Below are 12,260 nucleotides of genomic sequence, written 5' to 3'. Positions count from 1 at the left end.
AAATGATTTTTTAAAAACCATTAAAGGGTTAAAGAAAGTAGATTTCCAGGGGGAAGGTGGGTAATTTTTTAAAAAAGGGGTGGTAGGTTAAATAAATTTTGGGGACTTCTGGGCTAGGTGATAAGAAATGAGGTCCTGAACTAGGATTGTGGCTATATGTGTAGAGAGAAAAGGAAATAAATGAAGGATATTGAGAAGACAGAAAAGACAACATTTGGCAATGGACTGGATATATGGTATCCAGAATAGAGAGGTAAAAGAGACCTAGGTGGTAAGTCTTAGTGACTAGAAAGACGGTATTACCTTCAATAGTGATAATAAAGTTTGGGTAGATGGAAGGCATGAAGGGGATGGAAATGAGTTCAGTTTTGCACATAGTAAATCTGAGATGACTTTCAATTTAAGATTTCAAAAGGCAGTTGATGTCACTGTAGCTGAATGTACAAGATAGAGAGTAGGGTTAGATAGACAGATTTAGGAATTATCTGCATAGAAACGATATTAGAAACTGATGATGTCCTCAAATGAAATAGTATAGAGTTAAGTGCCCAGGACAGAATGTTGGAAGGCTTAGAAAAGGGTGAAAGAAGAGAAGTCGGAAGTTCTAAGTGTAAGTGACTTTCTTAGGGAATTTAACTGTGAAGGAAGGAAGAAGAGACATAGGATGATAGCCTATTGAACAGTAAGATTAAGCATGAGTCTCCATGGAAGAGACATGGGTACAATTTTAGGGAGTAGAGAGGAATCAGAAGATAAGGAGAGATTAGAAATAAGAGAGGGAGGATGATAGTGGGAGCAATTTGCTGGAGAAGGGGGAAAGGATAGGATCAAGGGTTCATGTAGAGAGAGGGTGACTTTGTCAAGGAGAAGGATCACGTTTTCCTCTAAGACCAGAATAGAGGAGATAGTGGGAGAAAAAAATTGAATGATATAAGATGAAAGAGGGAAGTTTCAGAAAATAATTTCAATTTTTTGCAGTGAATTATAAGTCAATTTACTTACCTGAGAGAGAAGGGGGAGGAGGTGCTGTGGGGAGTTTGAGAGGAGGTTTGGAATAGCCACTGTAGAAAACAGGATGATGCTTCAATTAGGAAAGAATAGAATGTTTATCTTACTGTAGTGGGACCTGATTGGGATTAAATTAGATAAATTGGACCAGAGTTTCATAATTTCATGACTTTCAGTCATCACGATTTCATGATTTCTATGAGCTTAGTTCAGCAGCACATGAATAGAAAGAAAGAAGGGAGAGAGTGGAATTTGTGATAGTGTCTACTAATGGATGGGGATCAGAAAGGAAAGTTGGTGGAGTAGAAGGCCTTTTCTTGAAATTTTCCCCAGTCCTTGGAGTCTTGGGTACAACCAGTAGCTCTGTTCGGAATCTTCTACTCTGAGATGCTTATAGGATCCTCAGCCTCTCATGTATCTACCTCAGCTCAGTCCTACTTTTTATTTTTCCTTTCATCTGTTTCCTCTGTACTGGTAATTCTTTCCAGTTTGTGTCTTACAGTCCATCTGCTTCTCCAATGCTACGTATGTCTTGCAAAGTACTCCAGGGTATAACTCAATTTTACCTTCCAGCTGAAAGATCTCAATAATCCTAAATCACTCTTAGCACTGAGAGACAATGTTTTTCTTTGTGAGCTACATATTTCTGGATGCCAGTCAGTTCTCAAACCTCTGTTACCTCTCCAGCTCAGATAAACCAAGTCCATGGTTTTAGAGTTGTATTTAGACCATGTGATCATGAATAAGTCACTACTACCAATTGGTAGCAGGTTACCTGAATTATTGACAAAGTACCTAAACTTATGCAATGACCGTTGTCATTTCATAATGATAAATTTACGGAGTAAAATTATTCCATTCTTGGAACAGTCAAACTATGTTTTAAAGAACTTAGAAGATACATACAAGATCTCTACCAATCTCAAAAATTAACCAGCAATAGGAAACAGGTAGTGACCTTTTCTGAAAGTATAAAACTAAAGGATTTGAAATGCAAATAATTCTGTTTTCCAGAAAAAGGAGAAGGTGCTGAGATCCTAATGAATGTTGTTATTTCCTCACAAGTAAGAGATAGAAGGCAGCATGGATGAATATCAGGAATTGTCCATGGAAAAGAACTCACAGAAATACAAGTTCTGCATAGGAAAGGGAAAGGGGTCATCTTAAGGAAACAGATATTACTCCTTCACCTTATCAAGTTCCAGTTCCTAGAAAGACAAAGAGAAAATGGATAATGGTAACATATTTAAATAATATTTTACATTTTCATAGTGTACTTTCACATTCATCTCTTTCAATTCCCATAAGTTGCCTGAAAAGTAGAGATGAGAAGTATTACTTCCCATTTTAAGGATAAGTATCTTGAAAGAGGTAAGATATGAAGCAAATTCCATCCAATCCAATTAACATTACTATGTTCCAGGTACTCTACTGAGAGTTGGGGACACAATTAATAAAACAAAAGATGTTCCATCCCCTCAAGGAACTTACAATCTGGGGGGAGAGGAGATAACATGAAAAAGAGGGCAGAAAGGGGTGGGGGGATTTACCTTGTTCTATGGAATTGAAACTATATCAAGGGGGCTGATGCAAAATGGAGTGATCTGAGAGTCTAGCATCTACCCTCTATAAAGAAAGTTATTGGGAGGCATTTGGTACTCTACCCTTCAGTGCTCCAGTCAAAGTGGAGAGGAAGCAATATCAACGAAGACTTCAGTCAGCATCATGGTGGTGATTTTAGAAGTGATTTTCTTAATCTGGAATGGTCATTTTGCTCCCTGGAGTTGGAACCAGGGAGAGCAACAGATGCAAAGTAGAGTGGCAATTTAGACCTAAAACCCAAGCCTTCTAACTTTGTGCAATTGTCTTTGCACTCTATAGAGAAGAGAATAGGACACAATTTCCTCAGTCACAACTCTTTAAATCTGTCCTAGGTTCTTGGAGTTTTCCCAGAAGATAGAATTATCTCCCCTCTTCAGTTTTTCATACATCCTCTTTGCTCAGAACTTCTTTTATTAAAAAAATTCCAAATTCCCAACACAATACATTCCTGAACACACAGTCTATGCCAGCCCTTGGTCAAGGTTCACATCATTTAATTGGGAAACTTTCACCAAGGGGACATACTGCACATTTGAAGACAATCAATGGAAGAAAAAAAAACATATATATAAAATAATTTTTAAAAAATGAATGTTGCCTTCACCTAGTCCTTTCCTCCTTGACTCAGACCCCAAGAGATTTCTCTGAAAATGAGACCTTAGGAAAAAAATTGACATGGCCTCACAGCACAAAAGAACAAAGCTGCCAAGCTTCTAAGGTAGAAAGATCCGAAAATACACCTGTGCCTGCAAGGCTTCTCTGAGTTTGGCTGCCAAGGGAATTGCCCAGATTGGCACTTATTTTCTCCAACTTACCTGCAAAGAAATGGTTACTGAGGCCTGTCTGTAACTATAGATGTGGTTTCCACCACCTGTCTCATCTAAACCAAAGTATACTGCCATATGGAAAAGCTTATTTAAAGGGTACAACTCTATGTACAATAACAATGTGATGCCTTAGCTTTTAGGGCTTAAGCATTAAAAATCCTCCTGGGGTGATAGGTTATTCATAGCTCTATTTGTACAGAGAAAACATAGTTCAAAATATGAACAGCTCCACAATACCTGAATGAATGGGATGAGAGGAAGGAAAAAAGGGGAAAAACAGAAGCTTCTCCCTGCCATTAGCACATTTCATATTTTAACTACTACCACCCCTTCCCATGTGTTTTAAGTTAGTATTTTGAAGTTGGAAAGATTCTTTTCCCAACTTTGCTTAAAAATGTCTACTTTGTCTATGAAAAGAACAGAGATACAAGCATTTTCTCCTTTAAATAAACTTCATAAAACAAAATAAAAAAATTTACAGGTACTTCTCAAAGGACTCGTATAAATGGAAAAGATTGAAATATTACAAAGTAATTTTAAAGGACAGTTAATGCAATAATGCTCCCTTGGGGCAGCTAGATGATCCAGTGGATAGAGCACTTGGCCTGGCGATAGGAAGACCTAAGTTCAAATACAGCTCAGACAATAGTTGTGTGACTCTGGGCAAGTCACTTAACCTCTATTTGCCTTAATGCACTGGAGAAGGAAATTACAAACCACTGCAGCCCTATGGGCAGTATTGATATGAAATGGTCTACAAGGTCACAAAGAGTTGGACATGACTGAACAATTGAAAAACCATAACGGTGTAATATAGCTAAAAATGTAGCCCAAATCTTTAGCTGTAGATAGGAATATAGGCGTATGTTATTCAGATTAAACTACAACCTTTATGGTATGCAAGCCACCAGTGGCATACAAATTGCAAAGACACAAGAATACCTACCCATGGCTGGCCATCAGCATCCAACAGCCACCTGATAAATTCAGCTCTCAATTCTGGCTCCTGAAAGGAGAGGAAATGTATGTGATTCCTAATCCCATTCAGAATTATAGGCCAGATCTTGGCAGGAATGGCCAAGTTAGTGTAGACAGTCCTTCTTTATGCACAGGATGACCAAGTAGGAGCCTTTTTTCAAATTCACCAACAGAATATAAGCTCTTTTTGAATAAGTGAAATAGGAATAAATTAGATGAGCTTATAGAAAGAAATTAATGAAGTGAGACAGAGCTACATCCATGAATTTATCAGTCTTTTAACATTAGAGGCAGCTAGAGAGTGGTGGATAGAGTTCTAGAGCCTGGAGTAAGGAAGACCTGAGTTCAAATCCAGCCTCAGATACTCTCTACTCTGTTACACTGGGCAAGTCACTTGACTTCCGTCTGCCTTGGTTTTCTCAATTGTAAAATAACTACAATAAGAGCACCTACCTCCCAGGGCTGTTGTGAGGATTAATTGAGATATTTGTCAAGAATTTAGCACAATGCCTGGCACATAGTAGGTGCTTATTCCTTCATTCTGATTCTGAGTACTTTCCTCTCTTCCCTGTGACTATGGGATCAGTATGATTGAATACTATGAAGATGTATAGATTAATGTATGAATATCTTTGTTATTACTCTTATTAAATGGAGTACACAAATGTTAAAAATATGTCTAAAAGAGAGTCATTGTAATAGCTAACACAACTGAGATTAAAATTTCTGATAGGTTAGAAAAATGGGACAAATTTAATAAAATTATATTTAATTAAAATAAATGCAAAGTCTTACATTTAGCTTCAAAATATCAGTTGTAGCAATACAGGCCTGTATTGTAAATACATAAAAGCATAAATATACTGAAAATATGTAGTAAATACATAATATAATAACACAATATAATATAAATATAGTAAATATATAGAAAATAATTCCTGTGGGGGGGGAAGCTCTGGGGATTTTTAAAATATAGATTAGCTTAATATGAGTCAGAATCATGATTCGGCTATTTTAAAGCTAAAAAATATGGCAACTGTGAGAGAACATGGGAAGATTCTAAACTTGCTCACACACATACACACACACACACACTCCTACTAAGGATAGTGTTGGATAGTATTTATCCTTGACTACTGATTATACAAGTGGTAGATACCTCTGAATGGCTATTTTAGAACTCTTGTTTAGGAAACAGAATACAAGTCCAGGTATGGGCATTTAGGTAATATATGGAGAGGGTAAGGATGCATGAGTGTATATGAGCACTGATCACCTGTTGAGTGCTGCAAGCTAAGGAAGAATGTATAGGAAGAAAGAGATGCTGGGCACACACATGTTCCCCTCTCCCTTCCTACTCCACCTTAGTCTTTTTCATGTTTGGCAGAGTCAGGCAGCCTTGAATTGAATCCTTCGGGTGAATTCTGAGCTGTAGGTGGTTATAGATTCTAGGTCTGAGGTCTACTGCTGACCTCTATTTGCCCAGCTATGATACATTCATTAATATCCAGAGGAGGGCCTTAAGCTCTTGTCATTGGAGGATAAGTTGAAGAATAATTACCCTGAAGATGGTGATATTTATCCTGAAGAAGAAAAGACTTTTGGGGGAGGGGGTTGACATAACTGTTACCAAGTATTCAAAGGGTTAACATGGAAGAAAACAGTTTTGATTTGTTTGGGCCAAGAGGTTAAGGCTAGGTAGACAATAGGTGGAAGTTGTAGAGAGGTGAATGTCAGCTTGGAATTTAAGGAATGTACTGTATTTTTATGAAGCATATTTAAAGGAATGTTTTTTATTGAGTCTTGTACAGAGAAAGCAGACTTTTTAAACACTTGTCAGGGATGTTAAGGGCCTTCCTGTTCAGATGTTAATTGCTCTTGATGACCCCTGAGGTTCCTCCTAATTCTGAAATGCCATTGGAGGAGACTATATTAACTCCTGCAGTCCTTTTGGGACAGGGAAAGATATTAAGCATTTATATACTACCTACTACGTGCCAGATCCTGTGCTATTAACATTTTTGTACAAATATTTTTTCATTGATTCTCACAATGATGCTGCCAAGCAGGTGCTATGATTATCCCTGTTTAACAATTGAGAAAACTGAGACAAAGAGAGGTTAAGTGATTTGCCCAGTCTTACAACTAGGAAATGTCTGAGGCTAAATTTGAACTTAGGCCTTCCTGACTCCAGAACTGGAGTTGACAAGTCCTAAGTTTCCCCAGTACTTATTCCTAAGGAAAGAAGAAAATTGTCTCCTTTTCCTGAGTACCATCTTCCCTCAAACTACAAAAGGGACTTTTGGTTTAACTGAGATGTCTGGACAAAATGAAGGAAGAATTCTTTTAAGCAATAATTCTATCCTGCATTGCAGGGAAGTCCTGAACTTGCAGACATTCAACTATGTTCTTCAGCTATTTCGAGGGGTTCAAAGTATCCTGTGTAAGTGGCTGCTGTACAATTTCCTCAGAACACACATCATGACTATATCACTTGGACAGTTTTAAAGTCCCATTACTTCATCAATATGAGGTACTCCCTTCACAAATGCCAATCACAAACCTCCTGCACCTCATCCTGTGCAATTCCTGTCCTTATTTAACCACAAATCCTCCATCAATCTACTCAAAACACTGGAGTTCTTCCTTTCAGCATCTTGGGGAGGACCAGTATGCCTCTCAGGTTGGTCATCTGTTGTCTTATGTTGCTGCCTGCTTACTCCTATAATATATCTCCCCATTTCCCTTTGGGTTGTCTGTAGTTTTCATCCTTCTGACATAATTGGTGTGCATGATCGGCAGCTATAGAACATCATTGAGAGAATATCAGTGTTGGAAAGATAGCTTTTCACAGCAGTGAGTAGTTTGGGATCATTAAAATCACTGCATGATCTCTGAAATGCAGTTGAGCCCATTCTCCTCCAACTCAGCTCCAAGATCAACTTGCTATTTATATGTAGCGATTGCTCATACATACACAATATGTATGTGTATAAGTGCACGTATATGCATGAGCACACATGCATCCATATACGTATTTGTATAAGTGTTGCATGTATGCGTATATATTTACGGATTAATCCAATGGAATATCCGTCCTGTTGCATTTCATACTGCTTTTTCATCCACTATGATTTTCCATTGTGGATGGTTAAAGCAATCTCTTTTTCTTTACAATATGATCTGAGGAGGATTTTTAGTGTTCCAGGGCATAATACAATTAATAAATAATATATATAATAAATAATAGTAATAAAATAATAAATCAACAAGTATCCATTAAGCTCTTATTATGTGCCAGGCATTGTTCTGAGTATATGCAAAAAATGACAGTCTCATGTTTCAAGGACCTTTTATTCTAGTGTAATATCATCTGCAAAGGGGCAGCTAGGTGATGCAGTGGATAGAGCACCAGTGCAGGAGTCAGGAGGACCTGAGTTCAAATCTCTCCTCAGATACTTGACACTCACTAGCTGGGTGACCTTGGGCAAGACACTTAACCCCAATTGCCTCATCCTGGGTCATCTCCAGTCATCCTGATGAATATCTGGTCACTGGGTTCAGATGGCTCTGGAGGAGAAGTGAGGCTGGTGACCTGCACAACCCTCCCTCACTCAAAACAAAGTCAAGTGCAAGTCATGTCATCATTTCTCTGATGGCATGGTCTTCTTTGGCAACAAAGGACGAACATATATATATATGTATGTATGTATGTATATGCATATATATATATATATATATAATATCATCTGCAAAAAGGAAGGTTTCAGAGCTTCATCAACAAAGGGAAATTTGTCTTTGGTTGCTACCTTAAGAAGAACACCTTTTAAGACACTGATCTAAACTCTTGGCAAATGTATGTGTGCCCATTTAACACCATGATGGATGTGAATGCTCAGTGGCTAATAATTTCCAAAGCCTTGTCAGTTTTAGCATCACATACAATTTCGGTGTATGTAAGACAGACCTTTTTGAAGAACTTTCTAAGTCATATTTTGCTCAACTAAATCCAATGCTTTCTTAAAAACAACAAACACAACAAGACCTTTTATTTTGCAATACCTCCCAATCAGTTTTTTGACAGCCATCTTATGATATGATGTAGAAAATTAACTGTGAAGTCCTGCCTACTTCCTTCTCATTGAAGATACATAACCTAATCTCAAAAGGATTTTATAGAAGTGGAAAAGCAGGCATAAAACAGTAACAATAATAATAACAGCTAGCATTTATATCCTGCTTTAATTTGCAAAATTCATTACCTATTTCTCATATTGTAATTGGTAAAATCACCATTTGGAAACCTTTCTATTCTTTTGAAATATTCACATGCTGACTTTCAGATACATTAAAAGGTGATCAGTTGGTGCTTTTAAAATTGTATTACTTCCAACATAAATTTCTTCTATATAAGTAGACCACCACCAAGTGATTTTTCTTACATCATCTTCACTGCCACTTTATCTGAAATGGTGGGGAAAGTATTGTTTGATTGGTTATTTGGGGGGTTTGAGTTTTTGTTTGTTTTTATTTTTCATCAGGAGACCTAGATTTGAATCTTCACCTTAATCCTAGTTTTGTGACTTTGGGAAAGTCACCTTACCTCTTACCAGTTTACACATCTGTAAAAATCAGTTTATACATCCTGTAAAAATACAGGACAATAATTTTTAGACTCCCTAACTCATTGAGCTGTTGTAAAGGAGGCACTTTGTAAAGCTTAGAACAGGGGAATATTATTGTTATATTAGTTACCAAGGTAATAGAAACCAAATGATGAACCTCAAACACTATTAAAATACTTGGAGATATATTCCATTTTGCTTCTTTTTTTAAACTTGATTTCAGTTTTATCTACAAATACACTTAGTATATCCTGTTTTAGCCAAATATGATACTAAGCTCTCTGCAGGCTTGTTTTTTCTTCAGCTGCTTTTCATTGTTTACATGGATGCAATATTGCTTGTAAAATTCTTTCTGTTATGCTTTGCAAATGAGATTGTATATTATGGATCAGCTTTATCCTTGGCTATCTTGACTCATTACTTAGCAAGATTTGCTGCCTGAAGCATCTTCTGAGTTCTTTGGCCTTCTTGTTGTGGTGACTGTTTTGCACCAGTTAAACCTTTTTAGCATATATAAATAGAGTTGATTTCTTAACTCTATCCATTTCCTTTTTTCAGTTTTTTTTTTTTCTGTTCATATTCATTTAAGTAGGTCAGGTCAGAAATGTTCTAATCACGAGTAAGTTTTCATTCTTTCTTCTGATATGACAGTTATTATGCCCAATATTCTAATGTTCTAATGATTGGATGATATAGACAGCTGATTCTGAACTATTACATCAATGACAGAATAGGTCATAAGAAAGCAAGTTACCAAAGGTAGAAGAATGAGGGAAGGAATGAATTTATAAATCTATTCATTTATCAAACATTTACTACGTGCAAATCACTGCACTACGTGCTATGGAGACAAATAGCAATTCAAGGAGCTTACATTCTAATGGGAAAGACAACATACACAGGAGGATTTATCTGTAAATGGAAAGGATCCATGGAATAGGAGCAAAGCAGATGATAATATATTTTCTTGAATATACTCTCATTGATAAAACCATATCCATTTCTGATGATGAAAAATTTTAAGAATTTGGTAGCAAAAATTTATTTTGGGGGGTCTTCATTAGCTGGGCTCTTTCTATCATGGTTTCCCATAGTGGTAATTCATTCAGTGTTAATAGCTAGACTTGTATGGCACATACTACCCCCTGTTTTTCACTCAGTATGCCTTGATGCTTCAACTAGGCTGACTTGTTTTCCCCACTTGTGGCAGTTAGTAGGAATGACTGGCCCTTTCTCTACAGGAATTGTCCTCTTTAATTATACTTATGGGAGCTAAGCTGTAAGTGTGCCCAGTTGTTATGTACAGACTATTTTCCCACTTGTCAGGTTACAATTTTTTTTCAGAATTTTTTACACATTTCTTCAGCACTTTTCTGGCATGATAGAATGTTGAATTAAGAAAAAGTTAAACTAGATGTAAACCCTGGCTCCAAAACTTATTAGCTCTATGGTTTATCAACCTCTCTTCTTCATCTACCAAGAAAGATAATAATACTTTGCACTACCAGCTTCACATTCATAGAAAACCTTTTATAAGCCTTAAAGTCTTATGGAAAGGTAACTATCTTTGAAGAAAATACTCATGATGTAGAAACATGAAGCTTCCAATATATCGATGAGCTTTTGACCTCTTTCATTTTTGCAATATTTTTCCCCATGCTACTCTGAGTCCAGTTTCACATTGATCAACATATATGTCAATTTAGTTGATAGGATCAAGTGCCCCCCTGTTCATGCTTTCCCTTCTAGCACTATCTTTCATTTATTGTATACCTACCTTCTATGTTCATATTGTCTCTCCATCCATAATGTAAGCTTTTTAAAGGCAGGTGATATTTTTGTGTTTTTGAGATCTCAGTGTTTAGTACATTGCTTGGTACATAATAAATGCTTGATAAAACTTACCAACGAGTATAGTTTTCATTCTCTACAACAGATGCTGCTGCATAAACTATAGTTATTATTTTCATCATAGCCTGTTTACATAAATCTGACCGCTTGATAAACCAGAAAACGAAATATGTTTAGGGGGGGAAATGATGATTTTAATTTTAGAAAGGTTGAGTTTGTAGTGTCAGCAAGATATCCAAGTGCGTATGTCTAGAATTCAGATGAAAATCCAGGTATGGATCTCAAGAGATGTGGGGAAAAAGATCTGAAAGTGTAAAAGAAGTGAAACAGATACTAGAAGATGTAAAAGTGTATGTGACAAGCAAGGGAGACAGTAGAGAAAGATGAGAAGACCAAAGATAAACATGTCTTTGGGGAATATTTCCCTTTAGGGATCAGGGAGAAAAAGGGGATCCAGTAAAAATGACATAGAATGAACGGCAGGAAAAGCTAAGATAAGATACATGAGGATACAATTTCCCAGAAAACAAAGGGACAGAATGTATTAAGAAGGTGATACTTGTCTGTGTTGTTAAATGCTATTGGTAAACTTCAAGAATACAATGTCAGTAGAATTGTAGGGAAGGATGGAAGTTTGTACAAGACTGCAGAAGAATTGCAACATGATGGAGTAATGCAGAGAACACCCTAGATATGGAATTGAATCTTGCTCTAATATTTATTAGTTTTATGACCACATGTAAGTCACTTAACCCTATTAAACCACAATTTCTTCATCTCTAAAATGAGAATAATAATACTTGTTGTATTTCTTCAGAGTTGTGGGAAAATGTGCTTTGTAAATCTAGTGCTATGAAAGTTTAATTTATTATTTTTAATATTTACATAAGAAATTACAGTGTGCAGAAAATGTAGTGCCTGCTCTCATAGACCTTATAATCTAATTAAGAAGGCAGAATAAGAAAAAAAAAATTTACAAATTGCATAGAAAGAAATTAACAGTCCTCCAGCCCACTCTTTAATTTCCAGTTCTTCCCTAAAAAGGAGGCAACTAGGTGGTGCAGTGGGTAGAGCACTGGTTCTGTAGTAGGAAGAACTGAGTTAAATCCAGTTTTAGATACTTACTATCTATATAACCCTGGGCAAGTCATTTGACCCCTGTCTGCCTCAGATTCTTCATTTGTAAAATGGGGATAATAAACCTATATCCTAGGGTTATTGTGAGGATCAAATGAGATAATTGTAAAATGTGTAGCATAGTGCCTGGCATATAGTAAGTGCTACATAAATATTAGTTATTAAGACTATTAAGATTGCAAAGACAGTAAGAAGCAGGCTATCACAAATCCCATTTGAAATAGAGGGGAAA

General features: G+C 36.5%; 1 long non-coding RNA gene across 2 annotated transcripts in view; it reads right to left on the bottom strand.

The window, feature by feature from the left end:
• LOC140506215 (uncharacterized) overlaps positions 1-12,260 on the bottom strand; it is a 117,174-nt gene that overhangs the window by 17,892 nt on the left and 87,022 nt on the right. For both annotated transcript variants that reach the window (XR_011967811.1, XR_011967812.1), the window contains exons 2-4: positions 4,384-4,443; positions 2,199-2,216; positions 1,003-1,061 (exon numbers count right to left, since the gene is read on the bottom strand). This is a non-coding gene — a long non-coding RNA (uncharacterized lncRNA). The remainder of the gene's footprint in view (positions 1-1,002; positions 1,062-2,198; positions 2,217-4,383; positions 4,444-12,260) is intronic.

Source organism: Notamacropus eugenii, chromosome 5 (genome assembly GCF_028372415.1).
Source record: "Notamacropus eugenii isolate mMacEug1 chromosome 5, mMacEug1.pri_v2, whole genome shotgun sequence".
In the NCBI taxonomy this organism is placed as follows: Eukaryota; Metazoa; Chordata; class Mammalia; order Diprotodontia; family Macropodidae; genus Notamacropus; species Notamacropus eugenii.
This window is presented reverse-complemented; position numbering and strand designations above follow the sequence as displayed.